Genomic DNA, 24,205 nt, shown 5'->3' with positions numbered 1-24,205 from the left:
CAACTCCTTTGTTCCTGGAGAGGAGTCTCCCTGAATGCTGCCTTTCAGGGAAGCACTTTGAGTGAATAATCTCCTCCCAGTGTGCCCCAGGCATTCTTCAGATCACTGTTTCCACTCTGTCTGCCCCCAGGTTGTTTGCCTGCCTTCTCTCCAGGAACCGGCACAGTGCCCGCCAGGCTAATACCAGCCAAGCCCACTGTTATTTAAAACTCTAGGCTTTAAGCCCTGCTGGTTGTTAAGGATTCACATAATTCAGCTCCTTTCACTTTCCAAAACAATTGCTTTGGGGAAATGTTCTCCTTGTACATTCCCCAGTATGCTCCCCTCTCTCTTGCCCTTCTCCTCACCCACTGCTCCCTCTCCTCTGTATCACCTGCAGTCCCTGTATGTCCTACCTTCTTCCACGTGGCCTCTTCTCTCCCTTAGGTTGGGAGTTTCTTCTGTCAGTGTTCAGATTGATTTTGGGGGTATTTAGTATGAGTTTATAGTTATTTAGTTGGGTTCATAGAAGAGATGGGCCTAGGGTCCTCCTACTTCACTACCATCTTCTTGAATCTGATTATTTTCTTTCACTATCTAAAAAAGCTTCTCATTTTGACATAGTCCCACTTAATTATTTGTGCTTTTATTGCTTGTCCTTTAGGTGTCATGTCCAAAAATAATTTCCAAGACCAATGTCAAGGATGTGTTCTCCTTTGTTTTTGTTGTTGTTAGAAATTTTATGATTTCAGGTCATACATATAGTCTTTAATATATTTCAAGTTAATTTTGTGAATGGTGTAAATAATGGTCCAATTTCATTCTTTTGCATGTAAACATCCAATTTTCCCAGTACCATTTGTTGAAGAAATGATCTTTTCACCATTAAATATTCTTGAACCCCTTGTCAAATATTAGTTGAACAGATGTGCATGGGTTTATTTTTGGCTCTTGATTCTCGTCCATATATCTATTTTTATGCAAATAGTATAGTTTTCTATAGATTTGTAATATAGTTTAAAATCAGGAAGCATACTGTCTCCTGATTTGTTCTTCTTTCTCAATCTTCTGTTCACAATCTTCTGTGGTTTCACATAAATTTTAGGATTGTTTTTTTCTATTTTTATAAAAATTCCATTTGAATCTTACAAAGATTGCATTCAATGTACATATGACTTTGGGTAGTAGGAATATTTTAACAATGTTAATTCTATAAGCCATGAACATGATATTTCCTTTATTTATGTCTTATTCAAAATTTTCACCAATGTCACAGTTTTCAGTGTAGAGATTTTTCACCTCCTTGGTTAAATTTATTCCTAAAGTGTTATTTTGAAGCTTTTGCAAATGGGATTGTTCACTTTATTTCTTTTTAATATATTTTGTTGTTAGTGTATGGAAACATTATTGATTTTTTAATGTTGATTTTATATCCTGCAACTTTATGGCATTTATTGATTAGATCTAAAATCTAAAAGTTTTTTGGTGGAATCTGTAGGATTTTCAGTATATAAATCATGTCATCTGCAAACAAAGATAATTTTATTTATTCCTTTGTGATTTAGATGCTTTTTATTTCTTGTTTTTATCTGATTGCTCTGGCTAGGACATCCAGTACTATGATAATTAAGAGTGGTTCGAGTGGTCATTCATATCTTGTTCCTGATCTCTTAAGTGGAAAAATTTTCAACTTTTCACGATTAAGTATTATGTTAGCTGTGGGTTTGTCATATTTAGCTTTCATTTAAGATACATTCCTTCTATACTCAACTTATTGAGAGTTTTATTAAGAACGCATGTTGAATTTTGTCAAATGCTCTTTCTTCATTTGTATAGGTGATAATTTGATTTTTTTTAAAACTCTGACCTGAAGTTTTTTTTTTTTAATTGAAGTATAATTGACATATAACATTATATTAGTTTCAGGTATACAACATAATGATTCAGTATCTGCCTACACTGCTAAATGATCACCACAATAAGCCTAGTTGTCATTTTTTACCATACAAAGTTATAATTATTTTGATGAGAACTTTTAGGATTTACTCTCTTGGCAACTTTCAAATATGTACTACAGTGTTATTGGCTATAGTCTCTGTGCTGTACATTACATCTCCATAACTGTATTTTATATTTGAAACGTTTTTTCACCCAACCCAAAGCCCCCTCCACTCTAACACCTACAGTTCTGTTCTCTGTATCAGTGAATTTTGTTTTGGTTTTAGATTCCACATATAAGTGAAATATGGTTACGTTGCATTTATATACCACATCTTTGTTATCCATTCATTCACTGAGAGACACTTAGGTATTTCCATATCTTGGATATTGTAAATAATACTGCAATGAACATAGGGGTGGACACATCTTTTAGAAGTAGTGTTTTCATTTTATTTTTCCAGATAAAAACATTGTAGTGGAATTGTTGGATAAGATGGTAGTTTTATTTTTCATTTGGGAAGAAATCATATTGTTTTAAATAGTGGTTGCACCAATTTGAATTCCCACCGACAGTGCATGAGAGTCCCCTTTTCTCCACATATTAGCCAACACTCATTATTTCTGGTTTTTTTGATACTAGCCATTCTAACAAATGTGAGGTGGTATCTTGTGAATTTGTTTTGTGTTTCCCTGATAATTAGTGATGTTGAGCATCTTTTCATGGGCTTATTGGCCATCTATATGTCTTATTTGCAAAAAAGAAGTCGATTCAGGTCCTCTGACAATTTTTCAATCAGATTATTTTTGCTGTTGAGTTCTATGAGTTCTTTATATATTATGGATATTAGTCCTTTACCAGATATGACTTGCAAATATTTTCTTTCATTCAGTAGGTTTCTTTTTTTTTTTTTAAAGATTTTTAATTTATATAAGCAAGGAAGAACAAGCAGGGGGAGTGGCAGAGGGAGAGGGAGAATCAGGCTCCCTGCTCATGTGGGGCTTTATGCAGGGCTTGATGGTGGGCTCAATCCCAGGATCCTGGGATCACGACCTGAGCCAGAGGCAGATGCTTAACCAACTGAACCACCCAGGTACCCCATCATTCAGTAGGTTTCTTTATCATTTTCTTAGTTTTCTTTGCTGAGCAGAAGTTTTTCAAGTTTGATGTAGTCCCATTTGCTTATTTTTGTTTTTGTTCTTTTTTACCTTTCTTTTATGGTCAGGTACAAGATCATTGCCAGAACCAATGTCAAGGAGCTTATTGTGTGTGTTTTATTCTAGGAGTTTTATGTTTTTAGGTCTTCCTTTTAAGTCTAAAACATTTGAGTTCATTGTGTATGGTGTAAGATAATAGTCTAGTTTCATTCTTTTGCATGAGGCTGTCCAGTTTCCCCAACATCATTTACTAAAGAGATTATACTTTCCCCATTGTACATACATAGATTCTTTGTCATAAAATTCAGGTGGGTAGGGGCGCCTGGGTGGCTCAGTCATTAAGCATCTGCCTTCAGCTCAGGTCATGATCCCAGGGTCCTGGGATCGAGCCCCGCATCAGGCTCCCCGCTCTGCGAGAAGCCTGCTTCTCCCTCTCCTGCTCCCCCTGCTTGTGTTCCCTCTCTGCCTGTCTCTCTCTGTCAAATAAATAAAAATAAAATCTTAAAAAAAAATTCAGGTGGGTTTATTTGTGAGCTTTCTATTTGGTTCCATTGATTTGTGTGTCTGTTTCTTGACAATATCATACTGTTTTAGTTACTATACCCTGTAATACACTTATAAATAAAGAATGTGATGCCTCCAGCTTTGTTCTTCTTTCTCAACATTGTTTTGGGTATTCATGATGTTTAGCAGATATGTACAAATTTTAAGACTGTCTGCTATTTCTGTGAAAAATGCCACTGAATTTTTGATAGGGGACAGTAGATGGAACCTAGACCCAGAGGGTCCAAAGTGTGGGATACACCAGCTGGAGAGCCTCACGGAACCTTGGAATGTAAGAAGGAGGGTGACAGCTGTGGCAGAAGTGGTGGCCAAGGAAAGGTGCCTTAAAAAGTCCTTTCAAGACAATCTTGAAGACACAAAGAAATGGATGAAAGAGAAAAGGAATAAAGATTTGGCAGAGATTGGCAAACAGAAGTCTTTTATAAGTGCACCATGCCAAATAATCTCCAACACTTCTATACTGCTGAAAAACTACCATGATAAAAACAGAATGTTAGTTTTAGCTTTGGAAAATGAAAAATCCAAAGTGAGAAAAGCCCAAGATATCATCCTCCAACTGAGAAAAGAATGTTACTACCTCACGTGTCAGCTATACACATTGAAAGAAAAACCGACTTCACAACAAACAGAAGAAACTTCTCAGAACCAGGAAATATGTCCCTCTGGAGTGAACTCCAATAGTGACAACAACTCTGGGGATTTATTTGTGAAGGATATACCACAAGCTCCTCTTCAGGAAGCTCACCTTCTGGGACAAAGAGAATCATTCCAAATAGAAGAGCAAATACCTATTTCTCAAGATAGACTGGGATTTGATTTGGATTCAGATAAAGATAAATCTGTTGATAATGTCTTACCTAGAACTGTATCTGTCCATTGAAGTTTAAAGAAATATTTTAACAATCTATGTCAGCTCAATACCTTGGATGATTTTGAAATCAGTCATTTCTCAGTGCAGCCCTTTGAATCCAAAAGAATTAGATCTGTAGACCCTGAAAATGTAGAACAGAGTGTTTGTTAATGAAATAAGGGTCAAATTAACTTATCACCAAAGTTGATTGACCCAGGAAGACCTACTAAAACAAAAGAAAACATTTTAGAATATAAACTTGAACAAACTAAAAGTAAGCATAGAGGTACACAAGGAAGAAAAGGAGAAAAGAAAAGCTAACAGGAGAAAATCAAAATCTTTATCAAAGTATGAAAGGAGCAAAAGTGAAAATTTAAAAAAAAAACTGTTTCCAAAAGAAAAAAAAAGTTGGATGAATCTGTCACTTCCAGTGATGTTTACAATCTTAATTTGGAAGAGGCTATTCATCTCACTCCTTTCTGACAAAAAATGAGCAATGATTCTAACAGAGAAGAAAACAACAATGAATTTGAAGTGAGCATCTGTGAATCAAATAGTTCAGGAGATGATTCTGATGACCTCTATTTGCCCACTTGCAAGTAGAGTCAAGATCTCTCCAGTGAATCAGATAGGAGCCCAGTCACCAGGTCTCAACCTAAAAGAGCACTAAAATATGGAGATGAAACAGAGATGGAAGATTCTAAGCTTACAAAAACTCCTATCAGTGCACTACCTAAAACTCACTGCTTACTTCATTTTAGCCTGAAGGATATCACCAATGTCCCCTTGTATCTTGTAGTGAAAATCAGTAAACTTTCTCATTCTCCATAAAAGAAAGAAAACCCAGCAGTGTGTCTGCCTAAGCGCAGGTGTGCAGTCAGTATGAATTACAAGGAACACACTCGCTTCAAAACTGAGAAGAGGATATCATTTTACATATTTGTGTTTCTTGAATTCTCCAATTTTCAAATAGAAAAAAGATTCCAGACGCAGTTCAAAAAAAAAAAAAAAAAAACAAAAAAACGAAGTAAATACAGTGAAGTGTTTGTTGGATGCTGTTTAAATTCATCCTACTACACCTATACTTCAAATGTGATGCTTTTTTCCATACCATTAATAAATTTGGTTTCTTTTTCTTTTAAATATAAATAACTGGACCTAAGCCCTATTTCTTTTTTTAAGATTTTATTTTATTTATTTGACAGAAAGAGAGACAGTGAGAGAGGGAACACAAGCAGGGGGAGTGGGAGAGGGAGAAGCAGGCTTCCTGTGGAGCAGGGAGCCCAGTGTGGGGCTAGATCCCAGGATCCCGGGATCATGACCTGAGCAGAAGGCAGATGCTTAACAACTGAGCCATCCAGGTGTCCCATAAGCCCTATTTCTTAAACTGCCTAAAACACTTAATTTTACTCAGAATGTATGTTCTACAAAAATTTTAGAAATGAAAAATCAAATTAAGATGTTTTAATTATAAGGTTCTGTTGTCTTTATTTTTCCCTTAAGTGGAAAATACTAGAATGAATGATTTTTTTGAAGACAGTCCAAGGATCTTTTGAAACTCTTTATATAATATTTGAATAAATAAGTCCTTGACATGCACAGGAGGGTATACCCTAAGTTATTTGTGGATCTCTTATACCACTGTTATATTTAAAATTTCAAATAAAATGTGAGATCATTATTAAAGAATTAATGGTTGCTTAGGCTCAGGGAATAGGTAAGTGACAAGCTCTGAATACCAAGTTCTACATGTACATTGTTCAGTGATACCTCAGCAAAATCACAAATTGTTATGTCTTGGACTTTCAGGATAGTTCCCTAATTACTGGTTACCATATTGGGGTCAACGAAGCTATAAAACATTTCCATCACCATAGAAAGCTCTCTATTGGGTGATTGCAAATTTGGTGTCTTTGTACTTTTAATATTACTGTATTCTTGCTGTAGTGTTCATCCATAGACTGTTAAGAATTGCTTTATATTTTAACATTTTACATAAATGTTATTTTGTATATATTTTCTTGCAACTGACTTTTAATTCACCATTGTTTTTGAGATTTATCCATGTTGGCAGATGTAGATTATTTTCATCAGTATTTTATTATATAAATAAACTGAATTTATTCTTTTGAGAGATTAGAAAAAGAAATTTTGTTAAGGATTGCAATGAATCTGTTAATTGCTTTTGGTGGTATGGAAATTGTAACAATGTTAATTTTCCCAATCCCTGAGCATGGAATACCTTCCTATTCATTTGTGCCTTTTATTTCTTTCATTTATGTCTTGTTTTCAATGTACAGGTCTTTAACCACCTTTGCTGAATTTATTTTTAGGTATTTCATTCTTTTTGATGCAATTATAAATGGGATTGTTTTATTAATTTCTCTTTTGATAGTTCATTATTAGATGTTTGTATATTTATTTTATAAACTGAAACTTTATTAAATTCAAATACTAATTGTAACAGTTCTTTTTTTATCACATGACCTCACTGATATGAGGAATTCTTTTTTTTAATTTTTTATTGTTATGTTACTCACCATACATTACATCATTTGTTTTTGATGTAGTGTTCCATGATTCATTGTTTGTATATAACACCCAGTGCTCCATGCAGAACGTGCCCTCTTTAATACCCATCACCAGGCTAACCCATCCTCCCACCCCTCTCCCCACTAGAACCCCCAGTCTGTTTTTCAGAGTCCATTGTCTTTCAGGTTCATCTCCCCCTCTGATTCCCCCCCTTCATTCTTCTCCTCCTGCTATCTTCTTCTTTGTTTCTTATAACATATATTGTATTATTTGTTTCAGAGGTACAGATCTGTGATTCAACAGTCTTGTACAATTCACAGCGCTCACCATAGCACGTACCCTCCCCAATGTCTATCACCCAGCCACCGCATCCCTCCCACCCCCCACCACTCCAGCAAACCTCAGTTTGTTTCCAGAGATTAAGAATTCCTCATATCAGTGAGGTCATGTGATACATGTCTTTCTCTGATTGACTTATTTAGCTCAGCATAACACCCTCCAGTTACATCCATGTCGTTGCAAATGGCAAGATCTCATTCCTTTTGATGGCTGCATAATATTTCATTGAATATATATACCACCTCTTCTTTATCCACTCATCTGTCGATGGACATCTTGGGTCTTTCCATAGTTTGGCTATTGTGGAAATTCTTGCTATAAACATTGGGGTGCATGTACCCCTTCAGATGCTTACATTTCGATCTTTAGGGTAAATACCCAGTAGGGCAATTGCTGGGTCGTAGGTATTTTTTCTACGGTAGCTCTATTTTTCAACTTTTTGAGGAACCTCCATACTGTTTTCCAGAGTGGTTGCACCAGCTTGCATTCCCACCAACAGTGTAGGAGGGTTCCCCTTTCTCCGCATCCCCGCCAGTATCTGTCATTTCCTGACTTGTTAATTTTAGCCATTCTGACTGGTGTGAGGTGGTATCTCATTGAGGTTTTGATTTGGATTTCCCTGATGCTGAGCAATGTTGAGCACTTTTTCATGTGTCTGTTGGCCACTTGGATGTCTTCTCTGGAAAAATGTCTGTTCATGTCTTCTGCTCATTTCTTGATTGGATCATTTGTTCTTTGGGTGTTGAGTTTGATAAGTTCTTTATAGATTTTGGATACTAGCCCTTTATCTGATATGTCATTTGCAAATATCTTCTCCCATTCTGTTGGTTGTCTTTTGGTTTTGTTGACTGTTTCTTTTGCTGTGCAAAAGCTTTTTATCTTGATGAAGTCCCAATAGTTCATTTTTGCCCTTGCTTCCCTTGCCTTTGGTGATGTTTCTAGGAAGAAGTTGCTGCGGCTAAGGTTGAAGAGGTTGCTGCCTGTGTTCTCCTTTAGGATTTTGATGGAATCCTGTCTCACATTGAAGTCTTTCAACCATTTTGAGTCTATTTTTGTGTGTGATGTAAGGAAATGGTCCAGTTTCATTCTTCTGCATGTGGCTGTCCAATTTTCCCAACACCATTTGTTGAAGAGAATGTCTTCTTTCCATTGGACATTCTTTCCTGCTTTGTCGAAGATGAGTTGACCATAGAGTTGAGGGTCCATTTCTGGGCTCTCTATTCTGTTCCATTGATCTATGTGTCTGTTTTTGTGCCAGTACCATACTGTCTTGATGATGACAGCTTCGTAATAGAGCTGGAAGTCCGGAATTGTGATGCCACCAGCTTTACTTTTCTTTTTCAACATTCCTCTAGCTATTCGGGGTCTTTTCTGGTTCCATACATATTTTAGAATTATTAGTTCCATTTCTTTGAAAAAAGTGGATGGTATTTTGATGGGTATTGCATTGAATGTGTAGATTGCTCTAGGTAGCATTGACATCTTCACAATATTTGTTCTTCCAATCCATGAGCATGGAACGTTTTTCCATTTCTTTGTGTCTTCGTCAATTTCTTTCATGAGTATTTTATAGTTTTCTGAGTATAGATCCTTTGCCTCTGTGGTTAGATTTATTCCTAGGTATCTTATGGTTTTGGGTGCAATTGTAAATGGGATTGATGCCTTAATTTCTCTTTCTTCTGTCTTCTTGTTTGTATACAGGAATGCCACTGATTTCTGTGCATTGATTTTATATCCTGCCACTTTACTGAATTCCTGTATGAGTTCTAGAAGTTTTGGGGGGGAGTCTTTTGGGTTTTCCACATAAACTATCATATCATCTGCGAAGAGTGAGAATTTGACTTCTTCTTTGCTGATTTGGATGCCTTTTATTTCTTTTTGTTTTCTGATTGCTGAGGCTAGGACTTTCAGTACTATGTTGAACAACAGTGGTGAGGGTGGACATCCCTGCTATGTTCCTGACCTTAGGGGGAAAGCTCTCAGGTTTTCCCCTTTGAGAATGATATTTGTTGTGGGTTTTTCATAGACGGCTTTTATGATATTGAGGTGTGTACCCTCTATCCCTACAATGTGAAGGGTTTTAATCAAGAAAGAATGCTGTACTTTGTCAAATGCTTTTTCTGCATCTATTGAGAGGATCATATGGTTCTTGTTCTTTCTTTTATTAATGTATTGTATCACATGGATTGATTTGCACATGTTGAAACAACCTTGCAGCCCAGGAATAAATCTCACTTGGTCGTGGTGAATAATCCTTTTAATGTATTGTTGGATCCTATTGGCTAGTATTTTGGTGAGAATTTTTGCATCCATGTTCATCTGTAATTCTCCCTTTTGATGAGGTCTTTGTCTGGTTTTGGGATCAAGGTAATGATGGCCTCATAAAATGAGTTTGAAAGTTTTCCTTCCATTTCTATTTTTTGGAACAGTTTCGGAAGAATAGGTATTTAATTTTTCTTTAAATGTTTGGTAGAATTCCCCTGGGAAGCCATCTGGCCCTGGGCTCTTGTTTGTTGGTAGATTTTTGATTACTGTTTCAATTTCCTTACTTGTTAGGGTCTGTTCAGGTTTTCTCTTTCTTCCTGGTTCAGTTTTGGTAGTTTATACATATCTAGGCATGCATCCATTTCTACCAGATTGTCTAATTTGCTGACATATAGTTGATCATAATATGTTCTTATAATTGTTAGTATTTCTTTGTTGTTGGTTGTTGATCTCTCCTCTTTCATTCATTATTTTGTTTATTTGTGTCCCTTTTCTCTCTTTTTTTTTTTATAAGTCTGTCAGGGGTTTATCAATCTTATTAATTCTTTCAAAGAACCAGCTCCTAGTTTTGTTGATCTATTCTACTGCTCTTTTGGTTTCTAATTCATTAATTTCTGCTCTGATATTCATTATTTCTCTTCTCATGCTGGGCTTAGGCTTTATTTGTTGTTCTTTCTCCAGCCCCCTTAGTTGTAGGGTTAGGTTGTGTATTTGAGACCTTTCTTGTTTCTTGAGAAAGGCTTGTATTGCTATATACTTTCGTCTTAAGACCACCTTTGCTGCATCCCAAAGATTTTGAACAGTTGTGTTTTCATTTTCATTTGTTTCCATGAATTTTTTAAATTCTTCTTTAATTTCCTGGTTGACCCATTCGTTCTTTAGTAGGATGCTCTTTAGCCTCCATGTATTTGAGTTCTTTCCGACTTTCCTCTTGTGATTGAGTTCTAGTTTCAAAGCACTGTGGTCCAAAAATATGCAGGTAATGATCCCAATCTTTTGGTAGTTTTTGAGACCTGATTTGTGACCCAGGATGTGATCTATTCTGGAGAATGTTCCATGGGCACTAGAGAAGAATGTGTATTCTGTTGCTTTGGGATGGAATGTTCTGAATATGTCTGTGAAGTCCATCTGGCCCAGTGTGTCATTTAAAGCCTTTATTTTCTTGTTGATCTTCTGCTTAGATAATCTGTCCATTTCATTGAGGGGGATGCTAAAGTGCCCTACTATTATTGTATTGTTGTTGATGTGTTTCTTTGCTTTTGTTATTAATTGGCTTATATAATTGGCTGCTCCCATGTTAGGGGCATAGATATTTACAGTTGTTAGATCTTGTTGAATAGACCCTTTAAGTATGATATAGAGTTCTTCCTCATCTCTTATTATAGTCTTTGGTTTAAAATCTAATTTGTCTGATATAAGGATTGCCACCCCAGCTTTCTTTTGATGTCCCTTAGCATGGTAAATTGTTTTCCACCCCCTCACTTTAAATCTGGACTAAAATGAGTGTCTTGCAGACAGCATATCAATGGGTCTTGTTTTTTCATCCAATCTGATACCCTGTAGGTCTTTTGTTTTGGGGATTTAGCCCATTTATATTCAGGGTAACTATTGAAAGATATGAATTTAGTGCCATTGTATTGCCTGTAAGGTGACTGTTACTATATATTATCTGTGTTCCTTTCTGGTTTCCCTTACTTTTAAGCTCTCTCTTTGCTTAGAGGACCCCTTTCAATATTTCTTGTAGGGCTGGTTTGGTGTTCACAAATTCTTTTAGTTTTTGTTTGTCCTGGAAGCTTTTTTATCTCTCCTATTTTCAATGACAGCCTAGCAGGATATAGTATTCTTGGCTGCATATTTTTCTTGTTTAGTACCCTGATTATTTCATGCCAATGTCCTTTCTGGCCTGCCAGATCTCTGTGGATAGGTTTGCTTCCAATCTAATGTTTCTACCATTGTAGGTTACAGACCTCTTGTCCTGAATTGCTTTCAGGATTATCTGTCTCTGAGACTTGTGAGTTTTACTATTAGATGTTGGTGTGTTGACCTTTTTTATTGATTTTGAGGGGGTTTTTCTCTGTCTCCTGGATTTTGATGCCTGTTTCTTTCCCCAAATTAGGGAAGTTTTCCACTATAGTTTGCTCCAATATATCTTCTGCCCTCTCTCTTTCTTCTTATTCTGGGATCCCAATTATTTTAATATTGTTTTGTCTTATGGTATCACTTATCTCTCGAATTCTGCCCTCGTGATCCAGTAGTTGTTTATATCTCTTTTTCTCAGCTTCTTTATTCTCCATCATTTGGTCTTCTATATCACTAGTTTTCTCTTCTGCCTCATTTATCCTAGCAGTTAAAGCCTCCGTTTTTGATTGCACGTCATAAAGAGCCTTTTTGATTTTTACTTGGTTAGATTTTATTTCTCCAGAAATGGATTCTCTTGTATTTTCTATGCTTTTTTCAAGCCCAGCTAGTATCTTTATAATCATCATTCTGTACTCTAGTTCCAACATCTTACTAATGTCTGTATTGATTATGTCCCCGGCAGTTGGTACTGCCTATTATTCTTTTTTTTTTTCAGGTGAGTTTTTCCATTTTGTCATTTTGTCCAGAGATGAATAGATGAATGAGAGAACAAAATCCTAGAAGGGTAACAATGACCCCAGAAAAATATACACTAAACAAATCAGAAGAGACCCAAAACCAGGGAGAAAAGAAATGAAAAAAAAAAAAAAAGAATATGATCAGGCTGGTGAATAGAACAGAGCGACCCACTAGATTTTGGGTATATTTTGGTCTGTTAGAATAAACTGCCTCCCACAATTTTAAAGAAAGAAAACTTATATATATATATACAAAAATAAGGGTAAATATGATGAAGGAATGGAATGACTGTGAAGATGAAAATTAAAAATGATTTTTAAAAAGGAACTGATAAGAAGGTTGAAAAAAGAAAGAGAAAAGTTAAAAAGAATAAAAGGAGAGAATATGATCAAGTGGGAGAGTAGAACAAAGCCATACACTAGATTTAGGGTATATTTTGGTCTGTTAGAAGAAACTGTATTCAAAAATTTTAAAGTTGGAAAAACTTTATACACACACACACACACACACACACACACACACAATATAAGGTTAAATACAATGAAGGGATAGAATACGACTGTAGAAATGAAAATTTTAAAAGTTCTTAAAAAAGGAATTGATAAGGTAATATATTGGTTGAAAAAGGAAAGAATAAAAATTTAAAAAATAGAAAAAGAAAAAATAAAGAAAATTAAAAACATTAGCTTTGAAAGACTAAAGAATCATGGGGAAAAAAGCCATGAATTCTAGGTGCTGTATTCCCCTAGTGCTGGGTTTTGCTGTTCTCATTCATTGGTAAACTTGGTTTTGGCTGGATGTTCTTACTAATCTTCTGGGGGAGGGGCCTGTTGCAGTGATTCTCAAATGTCTTTCCCCAATGTGGAATTGTACTGCCCTTGCCAGAGGCTAGGCTGAGTAATCTGGGTTTGCTCTTGGTAGCTTTTGTTCTCTGAAAGCTTTCCGTAGAGCTTTGGAGGACAAGAATGAAAATGGTGACTTCCCAATCTCTCACCCTGGAGGAGCTGTGAACTTGGAGCCCCACTCCTTAGTAAGCCCTCAGAGAAAAGCAGTCAATCACTCCTGTCTCCCTGGTCTCCAGCCACACACCATGCTCATGGCCTGTGACCGAGCATTTCTATCTCTGGCACACGACCCTGTTTGGAGTCTCTAAACCCAGCAGATTCCTGAGGTGCACTTCCATGCTGCTCCTCCCCAGGGAGGAAGGGGAGTCTCCCTGGATCTGCCACTTGTTGGGTCCCTGCTCAAAGAGTAGTGGCCCGACTGTGCCAAGAATCACAGTTTATGGCAACCCGGAGCTGAGAACCCAATCCTTGGCTGTCTTTGCAGCCGGCTTCCCTGCTCCAATACCTGGGAGCTCTGCCACACTCAGGCACCCCCAGTCTTTCTGTGACCCCGAGGGTCCTGAGACCACACTGTCCCAGTGAGAGTTCCACCCCCCGCTTAACCACTGGAGCGACGTCACTTGCTGTATCACTTGCTGGTAGTTGGCCGACAGAGGTTCCCTCCCCTTGTGGTCGGTCTTCCCAAATATCGCCTCAGATTCACGTCTCTGCACATCCTACCTTCCGGAAAGTGGTTGCTGTTCTGTTCATAGAATTGCTGTTATTCTTTCCTTTGATCTTCTGTTGAGTTTGTAGGTGTTCAGAATGTTTTGATAACTATCTAGCTGAATTCCTGGGACCAGACGAAATTTAGGTCTCCTACTCCTCTGCCATCTTGCTCCTCTCCCTTTGATTCAACAATTCTATACATTACTCAGTGCTTATCATGACAAGTATATTCTTAATCTTCTTTACCTATTTCACCCATCCTCCTACCCACTTCCACTCAATAACCTTCATTTTTTTCTCAATAATTAAGAGTCTGTGTTTTGGTTTGTCTCTTACTTTGTTCATTTGTTTTGTTTTTAAATTCCACATATGAGTGAAATCATATCATATTTGTCTTTCTCTGACTGACTTATTTCACTTAGCATTTTAGTGTCTCTATCTATCATGTTGCAAAATACAGGATTTCATTCTTTTATATGTCTCAGTAATATTCCATTATATATATAATAATATATAATATATAACACACACACGATATATCACAACTTCTTTATCCATTCATCTATCAGTGGACACGGGATGCTATCATAATTTGGCTACAGTAAATAATGCTGTAATAAACATAAGGGTGCCTATAGCCTTTTGAATTTGTGTGTTTGTGTGTGGTTTTTGTTTTTGATTTTGCTTTTTGTTTTTGTTTTTTAATAAATACATAGTAGTGTGATTACTGGATCATAGGGTACTTCTATTTTTAACTTTCTGAGGAAATTTTTTCCACAGTGGCTGCACCAGTTTGCCTTCCCACCAACAGAGCAAGGGGGAATCATTTTTCTCCACATCCTTGCCAACACTTGTTTCTTCTGTTTTTTATTTTAAGCATTCTGATGAATGTGAGGTGATATCTATTGTGGTTTTGATTTTGATTTCTATTTCCCTGATGCTGAGTGATGTTGAACATTTTTTCATGTGTCTGTTGGCCTTCTGGATGTCTTCTTTGGAGAAATGACTGCTCATGTCTTCTGCCCATTTTTAAATTGGATTATTTGTTTTGTGGGCATTGAGTTTTGTATGTTATTTATATATTTTGGATACTAACCTATTATTAAACTTGTCATTTACAAATATCTTCTTCCATTTGGTAGGTTATCTTTTAGCTTTATTGATTGTTTCTTTTGTTATGCAGAAAGTATTTATTTTCATGTAGTCCCAAGTTTATTTTTGCTTTGGTTTGCTTTGCCTCAGGAGACATATCTAGAAAACTTTTGCTATAACCAATCCCAGAGAAATTACTGTGTGTCCTTTCTTCTAGGATTTTTGTGGTTTCAGCTCTCACACTTAGGTCTTTAATCCATTGAGTTTGTTTATGTGTTTGGTGTAAGAAAGTGGTCCAGTTTCATTCTTTTGCATGAAGACGTCCAGTTTTCCGAACACAATTTGTTGAAGAGACCATCTTTTCCCCATTGGATAGTCTTCCTTCCTTAGTCAAAGATTAATTTACCGTATAATTGTAGGTTTAATTCTGGGTTTTCTATTCTGTTCCGTTCTATCTGTGTCTATTTTTGTGTTAGTACCATACTGTTTTGATTACTACAATTTTGTATTATAACTTGAAATCTGGAATACCTCCAGTTTTGCTTTTCTTTTTCAAGATTGCTTTGGCTATTTGGGGGGTCTATTGTGGTTCCATAAAACTTTAGGATTGTTTGTTCTAGTTTTGTTAAAAATGCTGTTGGTATTTTGAAAGAAATTGCATTAAATGTGTAGATTGCTTTGGGTGGTATGTGTGTTTAAAAAAATATTTGTTCTTCCATTCCATGAGCATGGAGTTATCTTTCCATTTGCTTCTGTTGTCTTCAATCTCTTTCACCAGTGTTTTATACTTTTCAGAGTACAGGACTTTCACCTCCTTGTTTAGGGTTATTCCTATGTATTTTATTTTTTGGTGCAGTTGTAAAAGGGATTATTTTCTTAATTTTTTTCTGCTCCTTCATTATTACTGTAAAGAAATTTAACAGATTTTCCCCACTTAGGATGATATAAGCTGTGGGTTTTTCATATATGACCTTATTATTTTGAGGTACATTCCCTATAAAACTACTTTATTGAGGGATTTTATCATGAATGAATATTGACCTTTGTCAAATGCTTTTTATGCTTCTATTAAAATGATCATATGTTTCTTATCCTTTCTTTTATTAATGTGATTGATTTACAAATATTGAACCACCCTTGCAATGCAGGAATAAATCTCATATGATCATGGTGAATGATTTTCTTAATGTTCAGAATTTCTGCATACATGTTCATCAGGGATATTGGCTTGTAATTCTCTTTTTTCGTAGAGTCTTTATCTGGTTTTGGTATTAGAATAATGCTGGCCTCATAGAATTAATTTGGAAATTTTCCTTCCATTTCTTTCTCTCTCTCTTTCTCTTTTTTTTTGGAATATGTTGAGAATAGGTATTAACTCTTCTTTAAATGTTTGGTAGAATTCATGTGTGAAGCATTCTGGCCCTGGGCTTTTGTTTCAAGGAAGTGTTTTGATTACTGATTTAATTTCTTTGGAGTTACTGGTCTGTTCAAGTATTATATTTCTTCCTGTTTCACTTTTGATAATTTATATGTTTGTAGCAAGTTATCCATTTCTTCCAGGTTGTCCAATTTGTTGGCATATAGTTTGTCCTAATATTCTCTTATAATTGTTTGTACTTCTGTGGTGCTGGTTGTTATTTCTCCTCTTTCATTTGTGATTTTATTTATTTGGGTCTTTTCTTTTTGATGAATCTGGTGAGAGCTCTATCAATTTTACTAATTTTTTTCAAAGATACATCTCCTGGTTTCATTGATATTTTCTGTTTTTGTTTTAGTTTCTTTATAATTTATTTCTGTAATTTTCCTTATTTCTTTCTTTCTGCTGGCATTAGGCTTTGTTTGTTGTTATTTTTCTAGCTCTTGAGGTGTAAGGTTAGGTAGTTTAATTGAGAATTTACATGCTTGTCAAGGTAGGCCTGTATAGCTAGGAGCACATTTGCTGCATCCCAGTGGTTTTTAACCATATATGAAAAAGCCCACAGGTAATATCATCCTGAATAGAGAAAAAGTGAGAGCATTTCCTCAATAGTTAGGAACAAGTCAGGGATTCCAATCTTGTCACTGTTATTTAACATAGAACTGGAAGTTGTAGCCCCAGCAATTACACAACAGAAAGAAATAAAAAGCATCAAAATCAACAAGGAAGAAGTAAAACTTCCACTATTTGCAAATGACTTGATACTCTATATAGAAACCCTAAGGAGTCCATCAAAAAACTGATAGAACTGATACATGAATTCAGTAACATCACAGGATACAAATTCAATGTTCAGAAATCTGTTGTATTTCTATATACCAATAATGAGGCAGCAGAAAAAGAAATCAAGGAATCAATCCAAGTTACAATTAGAGCAAAACCCATAAGATACCTAGGAATAAACCTAACCAAAGGTACTCTGTACTCTGAAAGCTATAAAATTCTGATGAAAGAAATTGAAGATGACACAAAGAAATGGGAAAACATTCCATGCTCATGGATTGGAAGAACAAATGTTGTTAAAATGTCTATACTACCTAAAGCAATCTACATATTTAATGCAATCCTTATCAAAATACCACCAGCATTTTTCACAGAACTAGAACAATCTTAAAATTTGCATGGAACCACAAAAGACCCTGAATAACCAAAGCAATCATGAAAAAGAAAAGCAAAGCTGGAGGCATCAAAATTCCAGACATCAAGCTATATTACAAAGCTGTGATCATCAAGACAGTATGGTACTGGCACAAAAATAGACACAGAGATCAATGGAACAGAATAGAAAACCCAGAAATGAAAGCACAACTATATGGTCACCTAATCTTCAACAAAGCAGGAAAGAATATCCGAATGGATAAAGACAGTCTCTTAAATGTTTAGTGGGAAAACTGGACAGCAGCATGCACAAGAATGAAACTTGACCACTTTCTCTTTTTTTTTAAAGATTTTATTTATTTGATAGAGAGAGAGCACAAGCAGGGGGAGCAGCAGGCAGAGGGAGAGGGAGAAGCAGGCTCCCTGCTTGGGAGCCCGATGCAGGGCTCAATCCCAGGACCCTGAGCTGAAGGCAGACACTTAACCAACTGAGCCACCCAGGCACCCCATGATGGATGATTTTTTTAATGTATTGTTGGATTCAGTTTACTGATGTTTTGTTGAGGATTTTTTCATCTATATTGTCAGAGATATTGGTCTGTAGTTCTCTTTCATTTTATATTTAGCTGGCTTTGTTATCAGGGTAATGATGGTCTCATAGAATATATATTTGGAAGCTTTCCTTCCCCTTCTATTTTTTGGAATAGTTTGAGAAGAATAAGTATTAACTCTTCTTTAAACGTTTGGTAGAATTCACCTGTGAAGGCATCTGGTCCTAGTTTAGTTTGCTGGGAATTTTTTGATTACCGATTCATGTTCATTCTTGGCAATCTATTTGTTCAAATTTTCTGGTTATTCCTGATTCAGTTTTGGGAGTTCATATGATTCTAGGAAGTTATCTTTTTCTTCTAGTTTATCCAATTTGTTGGCATATAATTTTTCATAATATTATCTTCTACTCCTTTGTATTTCTGCGCTGTCAGTTTTTAATTTCTCCTTCATTTCTGATTTTGTTTATTTGAGTCTTCTCTCTCTCTCTCTCAAGTCTGCTAAAGGTTTTTCAATTTTGTTGATCTTTTCAAAGAACATACTCTTGGTTTCAGTGATCTCTTCTATTGTGTTTATTAAAATTTTGTATATCATTTATTTCTGCTTTACTTTTATTATTTCCTTCCCTCTTTTTTGTTGTTGATCCTCTTTTTCTAGCTCCTTTAGGTGTAAGGTTAGATTGTTTATCTGAGATTTTTCTTTTATCTTCAGGTAGGCCTGTATTACTATTATCTTCCCTATTATTTTTTTGTCTTCTCCAAATTTTTATTTAAATTCCAGTTAGTTAACATAGAGTGTAATATTAGTAACAGGTGTAGAACTTAGTGATTCAACATGTACACACACTACATGGTACTCATCATAAGTGCCCCCTGCTATACCCATTACCTGTTCAACCTATCCCCCATCCACCTCCCCTCTAGTAACCATCAGTTTGTTTTCTATAGTAAAGAGTCTGTTTCTTAGTTGGCTGCTCTTTTCCACCATGTTCATTTCTTTTGTCTCTTAAATTCCATGTATGAGTAAAATCATATGGTATTTTTCTTTGACTGATTTATTTCGCTTACCATAATACTCTCTGGCTCCATCCATGTCATTGTATATGGCAAGACTTCATTCTTTTTTATAGTTGAGTAATATTCCATTACCTATATATCACTTCTTTATCCATTCATCAGCCCATGAACACTTGGGCTCTTTCTATAATTTTACTATTATTAATAACGCTGCTATAGACATCAGGGTGCATGTATCCCTTTGAATCAGTATTTTTGTATCCTTCGGATAAATACCTAACAGTGCAATTGCTGGGTCATAAGGTAGTTCTATTTTCAATTCCATACTGTTTTCCATAATGGCTGCACCAGTTTGCATTCCCATCAATAGTGTGAGAGGATTCCCCTTTCTCTGCATCCTCACCAACAACTGTTGTTTCTTGTGTCATTTATTTTAGCCATTCTGCCTAGTGTGAGGTGATGTCTCATTATAGTTTTGATTTGTATTTCCTTGATGATGAGTGATGTTGAACATCTTTTCACGTGTCTGTTGGCCATCTCTGTGTCTTCTATGGAAAAATGTCTATTCAAGTCTTCTGCCCATTTTTTGACTGAATTATTTTTTGTTGGGTGTTCACTGTTAAAAGTTCTTTATAGATTTTTGATGCTAACCCTTTATCAGATATGTCACTGGCAAATATCTTCTCCCATTCTGAAGGTTTCCTTTTAGTTTGTTGATTGTTTGCTTCACTGTGCAGAAGATTTTATTGTGATGGAGTCCCAATAGTTCATTTTTGCTTTTGTTTCCCTTGCCTCCAGAGACGTATCTAGTAAGTTGCTATGGCCAATGTCAAAGAGATTGCAGCCTGTGTTCTCCTCTAGAGTTTTGATGGTTTCCTGTCTCACATTTAGGTCTTTCATGCATTTTGAATTTATTTTTGTGTATGGTGGAAGAAAGTGGTCCAGTTTCCTTCTTCTTCATGTGGCTGTCCAGTTTACCCAATACCATTTGTTAAAGAGACTGTTTTTTCCATTGCATAGTCTTTCCTGCTTTGTTGAAGATTAGTTGACCATATAATTGTGGGTTTATTTCTGAGTTTCCTATCCTGTTCCATTCATCTATGTGTCTGTCTTTGTGCCAGTACCATACTGTCTTTATCACTGCAGCTTTGTAATATAACTTGAAGTCCAGAATTGTGATGCCACCAGCTTTGCTTTTTTTTCAGGATTACTTTTGCTATTCTGGGTCTGTTGTGGTTCCATGCAAATTTTAGGATAGTTTGTTGTAGTTCTGTGAAAAATGCTCGTGGTATTTTGATAAGGATTGCATTAAATGTGCAGATTGCTTTGGGTAATAGAGTTGTTTTCACAATCTTTGTACTCCCAGTACTATGCTAAATAATAGTGATGCGAGTGGACTTCCCTGTTCCCTCCATCCCTACTTTGTTGAGGGTGTTTATTTTTAATCACGAATGGATGTTGTACTTTATCAAATGTTTTTTCTGCATCTATTGAATGGATCATATGGTTCATATCCTCTCTTTAATAATGTGGTATATCATGTTGATTGATTTGTGAATACTGAACCACACTTGCAATACAGGAATTAATCCCACTTGATCATGGTAAATGATTCTTTTAAAGTATTTTTTGGGTTCGATTTTTTAGTATCATGTTGAAAATTTTTCATCCGTATCTATCAACAATATTGGACTGTAGTTCTCCTTTTTATTGGAGTCTTTGTTTGGTTTTGGAATCGGGGTAATGTTGGCCTCATGGAACGAATTTGGAAGTTTTCTTTCCATTTTTTTTTTAATTTGAGAGGAATAAGTATTGTCTTTTTTAAATGTTTGGTAGAATTCATGTGTGAAGCATTCTGGCCTGGACTTTTGTTGGGAGATTTTTGATTACTGATTCGATTTCTTTGGTTGTTATCAGTCTGTTCAAGTTTTCTATTTCTTCCTGTTTCACTTTTCTAGTGTATAAATTTTTAGGAATTTATCATTTTTTCTAGGTTCTCCTATTTGTTGGCATATAATTTTTCATCATATTCTCTTATAATTGTATGTATTTCTGTGGTGTTTGTTGCTATTTCTCCTCTCTGTGATTTTATTTATTCTGGTCCTTTCTCTTTTCTTGTTGATAAGTCTGGCTAGGGGGTTATCAATTTTTTTTTCAAAGATCCAGTTCCTGCTTTCATTGATGTTTTCTTTTAAATTTCTATATCCTTTATTTCTACTCTCATTTTTATCATTTCTCATCATGTACTGGCTTCAGTCTTTGTTGTTCTTTTCCTAGTGCCTTTAGGTATAGTTATGTTTTTTATTTGAGATTTTTCTTGCTTATCGAAGTAGGCTTGTATTTCTATATACTTCCTTCTTATCACTGCTTTTGCCACATCCCGAATGTTTTGGACTGTTGTGGTTTCATTTGCATTTATTTTATGTATTTTTTATTTCTTCTTTGATTTCCTGGTTGACCCGTTTGTTCTTTAGTAGCATGTTGTTTAACCTCAATGTATTTGTGGTGTTTCCAAATTTTTTCTTGTGGTTTACTTCAAGTTTCATAGCGTTCTGGTGAGTAAATATGCGTGGTATGATCTCATTCTTTCACGCTTGTTGAGGCCTGATTTGTGACCTAGTATGTGATCTATTCTGGAGAATGTCCCATGTGCACTTGAAAAGAATGTGTATTCTGCTGCTTTGGGATGAAATGTTCTGAATATGTCTGTTAAGCCCATCTGGAACAGGGTGTTATTCAATGCCATTTTTTCCTTGTTGATTTTCAGCTTAGATAATGTGTCCATTGATGTAAGTGGGGTGTTCAAGTCCCCTACTATTATTGTATTATTATCAATGAGTTCTCTTATGTTTCTTATTGTTTTATATATTTGGGTGCTCCCATGTTGGGGGCATAAACACATTCAATTGTTAGATATTCTTGTTGGGTAGCCCCCTTTATGATGATATAGATACTTTCTTTATCTCTTGTGCAGTCTTTGTCTTAAAATCTAATTTGTTTCTGGATACCTGGCTTGCTCTGTCTATAGAGCATGCAACTCTTGATCTCAAGGTCATGAGTTCAAGTCCCATGTAGTGTGTGGAGCCTACTTAAGAAAAAAAATCTAGTTTGTTTTTATAATTATTGCTACACTGGGTTTCTTTTGACTTCCATTTGCATGATAAGTGTTTCTCCATCCCTTGGTTTCTATCTACAGTTGTCTTTAGGTGTAAAATGAGTCTCTTTTAGGCAGCATATAGATGGGTCTTGTTTTTTTTTTAATCTATTTTGACACCCTATGTCATCTGATTAGAGCATTTAGTCCATTTACATTCACAGTAATTATTGATTGATATGTACTTATTGCCATTTTATTACTTGTGTTGTCATTGTTTCTGGAGATTTTCTCTGATCCTTTCTTATCTTTGTCACTTTGGTCTTTCCTTCCCACTTGAAGAGTCTCCTTTAATATTTCTTGCAGGGTTGGTTTAGTGGTCACAAACTCCTTTAGATTTTGTTTGTCTGGGAAACTATCTCTCCTTCTATTCTAAATGATAGATAGCCTTGCTAGATAGAGTATTCTTGGCTGCAGATTGTTCCCACTCAGCACTTTGAATATATCAAACCACTCGTTCTGGCTTGCCAAGTTTCTGTGGAAACATGTTCAGCTACCTTTATGGTTTTTCCCTTGTAAGTTAGGGTCTTCTTTTGCTGCTTTAGGATTTTTTCTTTATCAGTATATTTTGCAAATTTATCTACAATATGTCTTGGTGTTGGCCTGCTTTTGTTGAACTCCTTAATGGGAGTTCTCTGTGCCTCCTGGATCTGGATGTCTATTTCCTTCCCCAGATTTGGGAGGTTTTCAGCAATTATTTCCTCAAATAAACCTTCTGTCCTGTCTTGTCTTCATCTGAGACTCCTATGATATGAATATTATTATGTTCCATGAAGTCAGTGAGTTCCCTACCTCTGTTCTCGTGATCCATAATTTCTCTATTTTGTTCAGCTTTATTATTTTCCATTATTCTACTTTCTTTTTTTTTCCATTATTCTACTTTCTATATCATTTATTCATTCCTGTGCTTTTTGCATCCCTGTGGTAATTACATCTACCCGTTTTGAATCTGTTATTGTATTGCTCTTTTTTGTGTTGCTCATTTTTGTATTGTATTGCTCATAATTGTTTTTTTAGCTCTTTTTTCTCTGTGGTAAGGGTCTTCCTGATGTCTTCTATGCTTTTCTCAAGCCAAGCAAGTATCCTTATGATTGTTGCTTTAAATCTCCATCAGGTATATTAATTATATCTGTATTGAATAGATCTCTGGTTGTGACCTTTTATTGCTTTTTATTTTGGGATAAGTTCCTCTGTCTTGGTATTTTTTCTAAGTCTCTGTCTTCTTCTGTGTGTAATCAAAGTCTATTTCCTGCTTCTGAGAGAAAGGCTTTATAAAGAACATTTCATATAGTGTCCAGAGCCTAGCTCTTCAGGGGCTGTCTCTGGTGTATGTTGCACATATTCTGCTGCTGTGTTTTTCTGACTTATCCTTCAGGCCATTTGTCTGCAGAAGTTCTCCTTGTCTGCAGTGGGTAGTGTTTGGACCTTGGCCAGAGTGTGGGGAGTTTTAACTAGGTGTGCTCTGATCTGTTTGTTAAATGCCCAGCCATGCTGGGACTGAGGCAAGCATAACTAGAAAGGGCAGTTCTACCTGAATGTGGGGGGTCACGGCTTGGTGTAAGCAAGTTAGGTAGTGAGTGTTGGTGCTGCAGTGGTTCCCACACATGGCCCTGTGGTTATACTGAGGGGCAGGGGAGAGAAAGGGTTCCAGCCAGTTCCTTTGTCCTTGGAGAGTGATCTCCATGCTTGCTGCTCTTAGGGAAGCACTCTTAGTAAAGCAAATAACTTCCCCTTCTGTGTCCCAGGCATTTTTCAGATCACCGTTTTCATGGTGTCTGTTCTTGTTGCTTGTCTGCCTGGAGCAGTGTAGTGCACTTTGGGCTCTATCCCAGCCAAGCCTACTGACTTTTAAAACTCCGTACTTTATGGTCATGCTGTGGCGGGGGCCTGCACTGGTCTTCTGGGGGACGGACTCACCACACTCAGACAGATGCAGGTTTGACTGAGAAGGGCAGTCACACCAGAGTGCAGGGGTTGTGGGATTTGGAGCAAGTAGGCTAAACAGTCAGTGTTAGGGTTAGCTGCCCTCAGCAGGTATCTCTG

General features: G+C 36.1%; 1 pseudogene; it reads left to right on the top strand.

The window, feature by feature from the left end:
* Positions 1-3,757: 3,757 nt before the first annotated feature.
* On the top strand, positions 3,758-5,552 carry LOC112815140 (shugoshin 1-like; annotated as a pseudogene).
* The last annotated feature ends 18,653 nt before the right edge of the window (positions 5,553-24,205 follow it).

The sequence above is a fragment of the Callorhinus ursinus genome, unplaced genomic scaffold (genome assembly GCF_003265705.2).
Source record: "Callorhinus ursinus isolate GAN/ISIS: 27379988/994484 unplaced genomic scaffold, GSC_fseal_2.0 scaffold66, whole genome shotgun sequence".
Taxonomy (NCBI): Eukaryota; Metazoa; Chordata; class Mammalia; order Carnivora; family Otariidae; genus Callorhinus; species Callorhinus ursinus.
This window is presented reverse-complemented; position numbering and strand designations above follow the sequence as displayed.